General features: G+C 40.9%; 1 protein-coding gene across 2 annotated transcripts in view; it reads right to left on the bottom strand.

Annotated features, from left to right (window-relative positions):
- LOC139728055 (syntaxin-8-like) overlaps positions 1-14,862 on the bottom strand; it is a 98,564-nt gene that overhangs the window by 60,310 nt on the left and 23,392 nt on the right. The window lies entirely within an intron of this gene.

Raw genomic sequence — 14,862 nt, forward strand, 5'->3', positions numbered from 1 at the left:
CATCTCTGTCGTTCAGCCCCTCGTTCTGCCCAATGCTCCTTATTTCTTCTAGTGTCTTGAGGGGAATTGGGACTGACTTCATTTAATTTTTCTGTCACCATCTCCATACTCTGTCACTGGTTTTCATGGTCTTCGTCTTCTCGGAGACAGATCTCTCGCTCTCCTCCTGCGGCTCCATTGTTGTGTGGATGGAGTGGTACGGTAACTAGGCCTACGTAGCCTGCAGAGTTCGAGCGGACCCGTGCTAGCTAGCGACCGGGCGGATCCCGCGAAATGCACCGATAACGCTCGCTAGCCAGTGAACAGGCACCCGGGTTTCGCCTCGTGATATCGCGGCGATATCTTGGGCTTGCTTTTCGCCGAGGAGAAGGCAATACATCAACGCTGTGCCAAAATTGGACAAAAGAGGGAGGCAAAAACAACACTTGAACGGAGAGCCTCTAAGCCGACCCCCTGTTGATTTTGGCAAGCATTACAGTAACGCTCTTCAACAAAATCATAGATATCTTCATAATGCCGTATTTTTCATCGATTCTTTTTCATTGCCTAGTCCTTTCAGTTTAGGCATTGGTCCTTGTTTTTGCCTGTTTTACTTCATGAAATAGCACTTTTGCATTTTGGGTTCCAACACTCCTCACCAGTCCCAACACTCCTCACCAGTCCCTTTAATCTGTTGACATTACTACATTTTAGCTCATTGCTTACAGAGACCTGATGGATCATGAAGGAAATTTGTGGACATTTGAGAATCTTGACAAGGAGAGGTCAAATGGTATTCCTAGAAAGCATATTCTTAAAAGTCAACAAACACAAGAGACCTGGGGTCTTTTACTCACTGGAATACATATAGCAAGTTCACCTTCCACACATTCTTCCATATATATTACCAGGGAACATAGAAAAATGGGAGGGGGGAGCAGCTTTGAGAGCATGAGGGGGCATGGTGTCCATTTGTATATTCTATCACATTGGCAGAATATCTGCCAGGCATGTTAAAATGTATTATAACCTTAAACGTACATTCCCTTATAAAAATCTTAGGTTGCGGCAAGCTTGCAGCAAGCTTGCGGTAAGTTTGCGGCAACCTTAATTACCCGGTAGCTTGTATTAAAGAGTACAAGCTTGCGCATGCTTATTGCCATCTTACTGCAAGCATGATACAAACTTGGCATCCCCTGGTAAGCTTGCAGCAACTTACCATTAATTAGCTTGTGGACGATTGCAAGGTCGCAGATATGATCGCAAAAATAATCGCAAGCTTGCAGATTGTGTCGCAAGCTTGCAGATAAGTTTGCAAGACCATATGAAAGCTGTGCAAGCTTACAACAAGCTTGCGGTGAGACAACTAATTGCTCTGCAAGCTGGCCGTAAGCTTGCGAGTAATGCAGAAATCTCCACAAGCTTACCACAAGCTTGCAGGCCATTATCAGAATTTCTGTGAGCTTGTCGCAAGCTTGCAGGTTGTTAAAGAAAACTCCTCAAGCTTACTTAAGCTTGTGAACTGCAATCAAAATCTTTGCATGCTTGTTGCAAGCTTGTGGGTTAGAACTTCGCAAGCATGCTTTAAAATGCAGTCAAAATCTTCGTGAGCTTGTCCCAAGCTAAAGCTTGTGGGTAAATTGTTAGAGCAAATTCTGCAAGCTTACCGCAAGCTTCTACTGCAACTGTATGGCCACAATCAAAATCTTTGCAAGCTTGTCGCAAACTTATAGGTTAATTGATAGAGAAAATTGCCTGGTGCCCTCTCAGTTACAAAAAAGAAAGTTACTTTGTTCACTCTGAAATTCAAAATGGTGGTTTGACTGTTTCTGTGTGCAGCTTAGATTTAATGACAATAATTCTGTTCAAGGTATTTGATTCAAGGTAATTGATTAATACTATTATAACTAACTGCATGCATTAACATGCTGAATAACCTCACCATATTTTCATTCCCCATAAACCTCAATAATCAACACATTTTAACAAATTAATCATTGTCACTTCCCATAAATGTGCAATACAGTCCCACCCATTGTAATTTGTGTGTGTATAAACCGGTATTTTTATTGTTACATATAACTCAATACATTCTGCATACCTATTTTTTTTTTTTTTTTGTAAAATAAAGGAATGTATAACAGATTTGAGTGTATTATTATACTTCATTCTGCCTTTTTTATGTTTCACTACTGCGCAAATTTCAATTAAATTTCCTAATTGTATCCCCCGAACAGAGTTTGGAGGATACTATGGATTTGGCCTCGTTGCGCCGCCGCGTCCGCCACATCCGCCGCATCCGAGTCCGCCACAGAGATTTTCTTGTGAGAGCGCTCTACTGGCTGCAGTTCTTCTTAGATCATCTTCAAATTTGGCATGAAGGTGTATTATGGTAAAACGAAGACGCCTGTTGTTTCTGGTGATGGCGCCCTCGCTTGTTCCGTCTTTATACATGAAAATGAGGTCAATTTAACAGGGTCTGCTTGTGTGTGCAACGCTGGCCTTGTTTGTGGACCGATTTTTTTTTTTTTCAAATTTGGTAGGCCTATGTATTAATGTATCATAGTCAAATCTGTACACCTATACCTATTGATAATGCTGCCCTCACTGTTCCACCTTTTACAGGGTGAAAGGTCACCGTGATCATGTCAAAATTTGCAATAAAGTGCTTATTTATGCAATAACTTGATTGTTATTCAACAGATTTTATTCAGACTTGCTAAGGAGGTGTATGGGTGGTCATTCTACATGAAGGACACAATAGTTTGTGGTGACGGTGCCCTCAGTGTTCCGACTTGGATGCCATGGTCACATTTCTTGTGTGTGCTCTATCAGCCACATTTCTTATTAGATTTTCTTCAAATTTGGCAAAAAGGTGCATTATAGTGAAATCAAGGTGCCTATTGTTTTTGGTGGTGGTGCCCTCGCTTGTTCCGTCTTTATACATGAAAAGGTAAATTCAACAGGGTCTGCTTGTGTGTGTGATGCTGGCCTTGGTCAAAGGTCACCCTGATCATGTCAAAATTTGCAAAAATGCTTAAATATTTATGCAGTGACTTGATTGTTACTGGATTTTACTCAGACTTGCTAAGGCGGTGTATGGGTGGTAATTCTATATTGTACAAGAAGGACACATAACAGTGTGTGGTGACAGCGCCTTCAGTGTTCCGACTTGGAGGCCATGTCACATATCTTGTATTTATATGCTCTATGTAAGCTATAAGCGACATTTCTTGTCGGATTTTATTCAGGCTTGCTATGGAGGTTTTGTGGGGGGTTATTCTAGGTACCGGTACCAAAAGTTTTCATTGACAGCGTCCTCATTGTTCCTACTTTTAAGGATGCCATGTCATATTTCTTGTATGTGCTGTACTACATGTAACCTCAAATCTTATGGGATTTTATTCAGACTTGCTAAGGATCGGTGAACGAATGGTCATTCTACATGTACATGTAGGACACAACAGCTTGTGGCAGGGCTGCCAACTCCCACGCATTTTGGTCCTTTCTCACTCTAAAACTTTATTTCATTTGCATGCATTTCTATTGATCTCACTCATTTTGACTCCTAAATTATAGCATTGGCCTATGGGAGTCTCACTCTCAACTAGTTTCCAGTGTTGGCAGCCCTGTTGTGGTGGTGGTGCCCTCAGTGCTCCAACTTAGAAGCCAGTCACATTTCTTGTGCATGCTCTATCAGCTCCATTTCTTGTCGGATTTTGTTCTAACTTGCTATTGAGGTTTATGGGAAGTTATTCTACGTAACAAAAGTTTTCATTGCCAGCGCTCTCATTGTTCAAACTTTTATAGGATGACATGTCATATTCCTTGTATGTGCTATATACCAGCCTCATTTTACGTCAGACTTTATTGTATCCTGCGACAGTTGCCATATTATACAACATTCTGGCCGGAAAAGTAATCCAGATGGGGGATGGGAGATGGGTTCGGGGGATATGTGCTCGAACGGGTACGTCTCCTGTGCGAGTGCTCTAGTTATCAAATTTCTTAATTTCTTAAAAAACCTAAGCTTGCAAAGGCTTGCGACAAGCTTGCAGCAAGCATTCCGCGAACTGGTGGCATAGCACACAAGGTTGCAAACTCCCTGCAAGCTTGCAGGTCAGCTAGCCCTGCAAGGTTGCCAGAAGTCAATACACAAGGCTGCAAATTTGCAGGTCAGCTACCGGTAGCCCTGCAAGGTTGCGGCAAGCTAATACGCAAGGTTTCAAACTTTGTGCAAGCTTGCAGGTCAGCTAGCCCTGCAAGGTTACAGCAAGCTAGCATGTTAGGTTGAGGCTGCTTATTTAAATATTTGGAACCCTGCAAGCTTGCCGCAAGCTTGCCACAGGCTGGCCCGCAAGCTTGCGGCAAGCTAAACCGTTTCAAACTTTGTGCAAGCTTGCAGGTATGTGAGCTAGCCCTGCAAGGTTGCAGCAAGCTCGTATGCAAATTTGCGGCAGCTCATTTAAATATTTGGAACCCTGCAAGCTTGCTGCAAGCTTGCTGCAAGCTTGCCAAGATCTGGCCCACAAGCTTGCTCCAAGCAGGCCCGCAAGCTTGCGGCAAGCTTGCGAGGCATACTTTACAGAGTTGTATTTTATAAGGGTTCACTAATGTATCTACTTCAAGTGTCTCTAGTTTTTAATATTTTTTTTTTCAAATCTATTTTTTAAAGATTCTCTTAAAGTGGCGGATCCAGGGGGTGGGGGCATGGTGTCCATTTGTATAAATATATTTTCTGTCACCTTTGTGACCTGCCATAAACAATCTTGAAACTATAGTCACCAATGTACTTACTCATAGCATTAGGTTAGCTTATCTTCTCTCGTTCATGAAAACAGTATTTGCAAAGATTCCTTACTTTTGGAGCTTTGATGAAAAAGTTTGACGCTAAAACGGGCAGAAAGTACTATGCGCACTGAGTACGGGGGCTTAGTGGACTGATCTAAATAGAGATCAGTGGCTGAGCGCATTCATGTGTGCCTTAAAAGGGCATTGTACCGGTTTTTTATTTTTTTATATGTTGTTCTTTTAATTCTAAAAGACCCAGCGGTGCAAACAGAATCAAAATTTCATAACGATTTAGTCCGTAATTTCATGTTGAAAATGGAAATTTTTGGGCGAGAATTATGCTAATGAGCTGACGAGCCCGGATGTCGTGATGTCACAGGTGCCAAATGTTTCACTGATTACAAGCCCTCGCATACGCGTGCGTTAAATCGTGCCGAGTAGCAGACGACGCTTAGGCCCAATTTAGCTAGCAGGCGGCACTTGTGTACTGTCCTATCCATGCAGCTGTTTCAAATTTCGCTGAACCAAATCGCACCAAAATTACAGGATATACTTCTAAGCATATTTCAAAATACCGTATTATATTTAAACGAAATCGGTAATCGAGAAGTATCAATATTGACGCCGAATTTCAAGTTGTCACTAAAAAAAATCTCACTCTTCGCGAGAGATCTTGGTAAACGCGATATGCACAATCTAGAACTGAAGTTAGCCGACTAGTGCTGTGCGAACGGGGAATTTACGCGGGAACTAAATTAAAAAATGCCATGATTTTAGCGATTTGTGTGATTTACGAACTTTATTTTTCATTCAACTTAGCTCAAATAATTTATAAATTGATTTTTTGCTCCCGATTACTTGAAAGATTTGTCTCATGATATTAGATGGCTAACTTCAGTCTGTGCGTGCGCAGGCAAGTAGGGCTACTACGCCGCGATCACTCTTGTTTAGTCATACAGAGCAGATTGGTTTTAGCGGTGACAGGAAAGTCGACAACTTCACTTACGCTTCTCAACTTGCGATTTGGTTCCAATTAGCGTGAGCAAATGGACATGAGTCATAAAATACTTCTTGTGATTTTGGTGCAATTTGGTTGGGTGAATTTTGAGTTATCTACATGGATACGGAAGTACTCTAGCACTATGCCTACACCAGCGCTTGGATCGCGAAGCGGTGGCACTGTTTGTATCTACGTGGTCGGGCCACTCTTCCGAGGTATGGGTCCTACTAAAACTAGATCTAAGTTAGTCCTTGGTGTTAATACGACCACCATGAGATTTATTTCGACCACAAAAACATTTAAAATCCATAAAGCAGATACCGGTACCTTACCTGCAAAATTCAGCACAGAAACAACAGGGCCTGCAGCACAAGGGCCTCTAGCGGCAACGCTAGACCTTGGAGTCTGGACTTTCGTCTGGACTTTCTTCAAGTTCTGGCTGCAGGGGTATGTATTGCATACTAAACGTTTACGCTGTGCCTATTATTAGCGCTGTGCATGTACAGCTGTCGACGGAGCGGCGAGTAGAATCTTCTCGGTCCTTGACTGCTCACTAGTCCTAGTCCTAGTTCTAGTCTAGAGTCTATATGTACTGAGTGCCGTTTTCTTCTAACTAGGCGTAAACCGTGATTGCCGTCGACTATTTTTTGGATTAAGATTTTAAGAATCACTCAGTCCTCATCTTCGTTAGATAGTTTGAACTGTGATGTCGAACCATTATCGCTCATCATCAATGCATAGTTAGTGCAACGTTACTTACACACAGTTTTCTATGGGCAGCACGTTCGGACAATGATGCCAATTTCATTTTGCATATCTGGAATATTCTCCACAAATTTGATCTAAATAAAAAGCTTTTGAAGAGATTCCTTTTAAAAATTAATAAATATTGTTTAACATGTTTATTTCAGCTCCATATTGCAATTTTACTAAATAACAGTTTTTGCAGTACTTCGTGTGAGATTTCATCAGTAAATTGACATGTGTAGAACCTTTCTAGTGCGTTTTGCTTAAGTCAGAGGTTGGCACCTGTGACGTATGCCAAATTGTGTGGATCGTTCCTTGGCTTGCTCGTTTTCATTTTTTTCAAAAAATCATTACAGGCTTATCCTGGGTTTTAGAATCCTCTCTTTCCAGTTGTAGGCATCAAAAAATGTAGATTAGAATTATCAGACAAGTAGAAAATGTCAGTACAGGTTTCTTTTAAAGACACATTTTCTCCGATCCATACGCCATACACATTCACAAGACAGCTCCTAGGATACGAGGTATCCGTCTACTAGCTAGCTAGTGCATAGTAACAATGCAGCAGATGTCTACGGCTAGCTGCGTGCATGATGACTGCTAGTTCAACGTGTACAGTGATCACACACCACCCCATACACTGTGAAGAGAGTGTGGAAAGAATATGCTTTGTTGTTAAAGGGATGGTGCAGTTCTGGTTTAGATGGGGCTGCACATTTCCACTTTTTTTGTGTGTAGGTTTGTGAGATAAGAAACTTTTTATAGTACATACAAGAGAACATGTAATTCTTAAAGGAATTCACAGTTTATCTGATGAAAATGGCTGAGATATCCAAAAATGTGATCCTATCATAGAGCTGTATTTACATATCGCTAGAGGGCATACTCATTTAAATCGCTGTGATCGCATGGAGAGCTCGCCGCCATTACTAAGAGTGGCAAGTGAGAGTGGCAAGTGCATTATGCACGCGCACTGCATCTGCCAAATTTGTGCATGCAGACGATATTGCCAGTGCGTATTTGGGCATTAAATAATTCTGTATTTTGTATTACAGATTTTCTAACAGCCATTCATGATGTATGTCGAATAATTTGAGAATTAATATCCCATGACAAGATTAAATGCATAGAATATATGCTCTGTAGTACATGTATTCATTTGTGTGATATGTTCAGGACTTTGTGTGTGTGTGTGTGTGTCTTTGTGTGTGCAGGCATATTCACTATGTCCCATTCAAATTATTGTATTCCTAATTAAGGTTGAGGTGGGGGCTTTCAGTAAGTGTGTGTGTGTGTGTGTGTGTGTGTGTATTTGTGTTTGTTATGGATGTGTATGTGTGTGTATTTATGTTTGTTAGGTATGTGTGTGTGTGTGTGTGTTTGTGTACAAGTAATGATCCTTTGATCTCAGAATACACCAAATTCACTCTGAAGCTACCTTTTTTTCAAGTACCGGTAGCCTTGCTACTTCTGTAAAAAGTATGGCCTTTTCCTCTGATTTCAGCGATTTTGCTACCCTTTTCACTATACCGCGCGTACATCGCCCGTCCGTGAAAAACAACCCCTTTTACACGCATTGTTTATACAGGACTTGTACTGGCAGTGTCCCCAGGGCTGTAGGTATGGGGGACCTGCCCCCCCCCCCCCCAAAAAATAAAAAAAAAAAAAATTGTATGCCACCATGTGCCTCCCACCCCCCACCCCCTGAAAAAAAAAAAAAATATGCTGAATAGAAAAATAATCACAGTAGCAGTTCAGGGTCCCCCCTACAAAATTGCGAGGCCCCCCAGTGCCCCCCCTACTGGAAAAAATCCTAGCTCTGCCACTGATTCCCGCCCCCGGGGATACAAATTATCTCCAAGTCGCGTTCACCACTCGATCAATCAGAGCTAATTAGCTGCGTAGCTGCACTTGGATGTCCGCGATGAACAATCAGCGCTCAGCGTATGAAAATTGATACACTACTGAGGAGATAACTATTTAGCTTTAATTTACATTAAAAAATAGCAATTATATTGCATAATGCGTGGTTTTGTGAATGAGATTATCAAAATTATCACTCAAATCGTTGATTTTCATCGCGTGTACGTCTTGCAAAGGAGCAAATCCGGCGTTGTCAACCCCGGTTGTCAACGCAACGGTACATTGTTAATACCTGGTACACAAGCGATTCGCACTGTACTGAAGTTTTGCCACTCTTAGTAATGGCGGATCATACTCCATGCGAACACAGAGCCTTAACGTGCGCGCGTATGACGAGTCCGCACTCTAGTACATATAATACAGCTCTATGGATCCTACTAAAACGTGACAGGCCACTACTTTTAATAGGATCTCTTTGTTTTACCTTGTTTTTGGATATCTCAGTCACTACAAATCGATTTTCATCAAAGACTCTTCGACATTTCATAGAGTGGTTTCTAAATATATAATCATAAAACATTAAAAGCTGAATCCTCACCTCAACCGATACATATAACCGTCCCTTTAATTGGTAGGAACTCTTCACTGAACATTTTCAAAATCAACATGACCACAATGTGTATTATGTCATTTGTACATCTACCACATTCGTACAGAAGTTATAAATACACAAGCTCTCCAACTTTATGAGCTCCCCTCAGTCCCATTCCCTCGCGAGGAATCTGTAATCGGCAAGACTTGTCACTCGGCGACAGAATGCAACTATACAGTGCAGTGCACGCACAGGCGTTATAAGGGACTTCAAAAAGGACACACTTGGTGCAGAGGACATTCAAACCCAGCGCTACAATATCTAAACAAACCTGAATTTTTAAGAAAATTATACCTGACAGGATCCTAAAAGTGCAACCTTTTCCTCTCAAGGAATAGGTGCCATTGTAGCATCAACTCGAGCTGAAATCATCTTGTTTTAGAAACTGCCAGAAGAAAATTGACGCCACACTCCAGTAAAATTTGGCGAGCCTTTGATAATACATTAAGTGCCCAAAATCAGGATATTTGATACCGCTAACTCTCCTTAGAAAGAGCTGAAAACATGGACATCTTAACGTCAATTGTGCAACTCTTTCTTCTCATAGAATATCAAATCTAGTATCATTGTACGAAAAACATTTAATAAGTCTCAAATTCCGCCCAAAAACTTGTACAAAAAACATGACTTTACATAAAACACACATACTTTACAAAATTAGTCATTTCATCAAAGAGCACTATTTTTTGATGTTCACTTCCCATGTTAAACAAGATTCAACATTGCCTAAAAGGAGCAGATGCGTGTAATGTTTTTCATTTGCCCCCTGGGGCATAAAGTGGGAAATGGTGCCCATTTGTACATATAGACATTATATACTTTAGCAATAATACCAGACAAGTTTGGTGAAAATCTTACAATGTATAAAACTTCCAAACAGAAGATGAAAATGTGAAACTTGGCCCAAATTTGATCCCCACAGATCTGCCATAAACAACCTTGAAACTACAGTCACCAATACAGACTGAAGCACTACATTAGCTCAAATCCCTGTTGGTTATACAGAAAAAGTTTTGTAAGGATTTCTTAATTTGGGGGCTTTGTCTCTCTTTCCTTCCCCTCTGGAGCATTGTCCCTAGGGACCCCCCCAAGTAGGAAATGGTGTCCATTTGTATACATGTAATTATCTTATCACTCTAGCAATACCGGTAATACCTGCTATTATGGTGATAAACTGACCATGAATTTTGAAATAATGTAGATTGAAGAGTCACATGTATTGTTGAAAGCAGGAGCTGGAGTGATACTGTATAAGTGGAAATTTTCGCTCATTTCACGCAACCACACGCTAGCGCAAAAATAAAAGCACACAAATGTTTTTGCATGTCATATGTTCCAGTACCGGTAGTTCAATGTCCTGATCCACGGAATCAAAAACACACGAAATACATCTTACCCGGCCAAGCGCAAAAAATTACTCATGCAAAAATATGCACTTTTACAGTATACTAAAGCATCAGTCTTCATAGCTCTTTAGCTCACGGATCAAATGCATAAAACTCCTCTTGTTGGTCTCTTGACTGGTTCAACTCATGCACCCATATCTTCCATGGTTGCTGCATGCAATAACACTCAGCAACCACCAATTGCATCTTTACTGACAATCATTTTTCTCTGCAAATCAGGAGGAAGTATTACTACGGGTATATTGGAAACGTGTTGACATGATGCAGGCTTATCATAGTCACTTCTTCTTTATACAAGTTGGTCTAATTCTCATATTGTCTATCAGAATCGCCAATACTGCTAATAAACCAATTTGGTCTACTGTCAATTTCATCTAATCATCACTTATTTGGCTAATTGTCCAGACTGACCAGATTAAATGGTCTGATTTGTCAGAAGCAAACTGTTTGAAAAGGAACTACAAAAGAGTAGAAATCCTAATTTTAAAAAGAGCAGTCTTCTCATGAGCATGCAATGATTTTGCAACAAGGTGAACACAAACCCTTTCATTTCCCAGGTCCAACAAAGTTAATAGTGGGGGGCGCAAGGGATTTTTGGTTCAAATTTTTCCAAAAGCACCAAAATTTGGCACACATGTAGCCCAATCCATACTATTTCGATTTTTGATGGGCACCAAGAAGGGCGCCCTCTGGGGCGGCCATATTGGCAAAATCCAATATGGCCGCCATATAGGTTTAAAGGTCACTTGCATTTGAAAACATAAAAGGGTTACAATCATTTAAAAAGTCAGGTTAAGAGGTTTTCTGGGTCAAGGAATTCGATTCTGAAGTTTTTGTTATGGTCTGAAGTCAATTTTTCCTTATAAGGTCACCTTAAGGTCATTTAGGAGTCAAGCTATTGTATTCATAACAGTTTATTGAAAAAATGGCTTGCCCATGGTCAATATTCCAGGAATGCCAGCCTTAGTAATAGAATTGCAGTTGTCGACGGCTGAAAAAAAAGGCGTATTTCCTGTGAAGGGCGCCCTCCGGGGTGGCATATTTGCAAAATCCAATATGGCTGCCACCTACGTTTAAATGCCAGTACATAACAAAAAAAGTCAGCTTTAGAGGTTTTATGGGTCAAGGAATTCGATTCTGAAGTTGTTTTTATGGTCTGATGTCAACTTTTCCTTATAAGGTCTCCCTAAAGGTCATTTGGGGTCAAACCATTATATTCACAATTGGTAATTTAGAAAATGGCTTGCCTATAGTCAATATAGGAGGAATGCCAGCCCTGCTAATAGAATTGCAGTTGTTGAGGGCTGTGGGAGAGGGAGAAGTGGGCTTTCTCACGAGTAACATCAATATATCTGCTTTCGTGTTAAGATTTCAAACACTAGGTATACACTCATGAATTATAATAAGAACCCCTTTCTGAGAGTAATTAGGTTTAAGGGATCTTACTCAGATCCTTATTTCACAATCAAATTTGAAGACTTGGTAACCCTTCAATTTCATTTTTAATGATTACTTATGGTAATTTTTTCCGCATCATTTCAGTTATGGTCTGTTATAATATGGCTACACAAGCTTTTAAGTGAGGTTCTGTCCAAAGCTATGGAATATCATAGTTCATGTCACAATCATTCCATTAATTATTTTTACATTACAGGCGCTAAGAGGAAATGTCCTCACTGACTGGTCATATTTGCGGAATTCAATATATTTGCATTTGCTTTAATGACAGCCAAAAGAGCTAGTAAGAATTATGGGTAATGCCCTTTAAAAGAGTTTTCAAGATTTGATTATTGGATTACTATTTTCATCTTCATCTGCAAGGAATGCAATAAAAAACATACATATATGAGAAATAAAATCAATTGCTACCTAATACATTAATTGTTTATCAATAAGGGGGGGGGGGTACTCTCTATATTACCAGCGTCCTTGACATTGCCACTAAAAAGAGAAGTGTTTTTATTTCCTCTGTTGCAGTTCAGGGATCCTCAATCACAATAGATATTCATGATTCAGATTTAAATTCAATGAAATAATAATTATGAAGATCACTCCTAGTCTGGATGAAAAAAAGAAAAAAAATCTGTCGTGTTTAAGAGAGTTTTTTAGGACATCAGGTTGGCATCAATTTGCTATTTTCAAACTTGTGTAAGAAAGTTTGATTTTAAAGTCCTAATAGGAAATTTTGTGTGCCTCCACAGCTAAATATGCCGTTCAGAGAACATGACAGTCCTGGTGACGCCATGTAGGGAACAAGCATATTTCACAGGTGCCACAGTGACACCATTAACAGGGTACAGATTAGATATGCTATAGTACACCTTCCAGGGTCTATTAAGATTCTATCCAAAGTGCTTGGACGCAAATTGGTATGATATCACAAGACTTTATATGTTGGTATCTCATTGGTCTGAAGACTATAGGTTGCAACTCTACTCTCCGCAACATCTCTACGACGCACGTCTCCTGGAGACGAGCCCAATCTCCAGGATTCGCAGGAGAATCGAACATTTCCGATTTTTGCAGAGACTATTTCCGTCTTCCAGCTTGTCTCCGAGACGTCTCTGCGAAGTCTCCATCACTGTGGCCATGTCGTGGGGACTAAATTTGTCTGCAACATCTTTGAGATGTCCCCGCATCTTGTGGAGACCGTAATAACATAATGGCGACGAAAGGGAGAAGTCGCTGAGAAAAGACGTCTCTGATAAGTCCCTGCGACTGCAAAAGCCGTGCCAACATCCCCGTGACTTCCAAGCAAATAAGTTGTCCCTTTGTTTGAAGATGTCTTGGACGTTGCCCTGGAAATCGTGTTAGTTGTGACAGCGAAAATAATTTCGAGACGCTGGCATTGCGACAATGTCTCCTCCCGTCAGATAGGCCTAAATCCCCTCCCCTCCCCCCCCCCCCCCACTTTAAGTTTGCACCAATATCAAACTACTGACCATGGCTCGTCTGACACCTGCTCTACATTGTGCATTTTCACCTTCATTCATTCATTCATTCATTCATTCATTCATTCATTCATTCATTCATTCATTTCATTAATTTTTTTTTCCATTTCCATGTTTTCCACTTCCCAATGCATGCCTTGAAACAGTTGTGGTGCAAAAGAATGAAATTTGGTACTGAAGCATTGCGGAGAGTGGCTGATAGTACTAGTAATTGCCATGTACCTGTGCCATCTTTCCTCCAACTCCACTCCCTGAAGTCAGGTATCACATCAGATAGGGTGGTTTCTGATGATCTGCTCCCACGTTATGACGAGATGATGCCTACCCTCATTGATGCAGGCTGCCCCATAAACCTTGTTGCTCATCAGTCCTTGCTGGACATGAGCACGGTTATTAAAGTAGTTAATGTGTCAGTGAGCTCTGGTTTGCTGACCCATACTACTTAGGCATTTTGCATGCCACATCAAAGCAAGTCTGAAGTAATGTCGCACCCTGTCAGTGCCTGATGTTGGGCTCTGGAAGAGAGGTATGCTGTACAGGAAAGAGCTGAAAAGGCCTTTATCTTTTCAATACCACGACCCACCCGTAACTCCCTCAGATCAAAGGGATTAAAAAAAGCACACTACCGAAAATGTGATGTTATGCTCATCCGTGCGATTGTATACTGTTTTCAGAAAATGCTTTCAGAAAACATTATGTCATCCTTTGTAAGGATATCTTTGCGTAGATCACATCTAAGCTGTTGGAAAGCTGAAGGGTTGTGAGATCACAATTCCTGTTGGATATTTCCGTCTCGAATCAGGTGCTCAGGATGAGTTGTCCGTCCCATTTATTCTTGGATATCTGTGCGCTGATAAATGAGGGCAATTCTTTATTTTTTAATCTTAATTTTCAGGAAGCCGCTACGCTCTTCCAATCATAATTTGAGACTTGAGTGGTGCCATCACCATCTCTTGTCAGAGGACAACACAGTGTTGCTGCACAAAAATGTTAAGATTATTTTCTTCAGGATCAGTATCCCATACAACATCAATAGGTGTTCAGTTTCCCTAGTCATTTGCACTTTCAGTAAAGAAACGGTTTCGTTTGATAAAAAGAGAATAAAAAAGATAAGAAAAAACCTTCAGCTGAATTGTCTTCACCTATACTCTGATACGATACTGCCACTAAAGGACTTTAATGATCGAATTTAGTTAACTGCCCCTAAAATACTGGTCTGACCTGGATTGAGGAGCTCGATTCCCCGGAAGCAAGGGAGAGCAGGCATACACCAATTTCAGCAGGAGGAGAATCATATCGCTTGCCAGCTGGAAAGTTATATAATTGACCATGAAAGGTGACGAGGTGGCTCAGTCAGTAGCGTATGGCTTGCGTTCTAAAGACTTGTGTTCCGGCGCGGGTTCGAATCCCACTTATCTCAAGTCTAGCTGAGCAATGGTGTGTGTTGTCATACCGTCCCCTCTAGTAGAGGCACAA

Source organism: Diadema antillarum, unplaced genomic scaffold (genome assembly GCF_040938485.1).
Source record: "Diadema antillarum isolate AM-2024a unplaced genomic scaffold, OU_Dant_1.0 seq00000162_RagTag, whole genome shotgun sequence".
NCBI lineage: Eukaryota > Metazoa > Echinodermata > Echinoidea > Diadematoida > Diadematidae > Diadema > Diadema antillarum.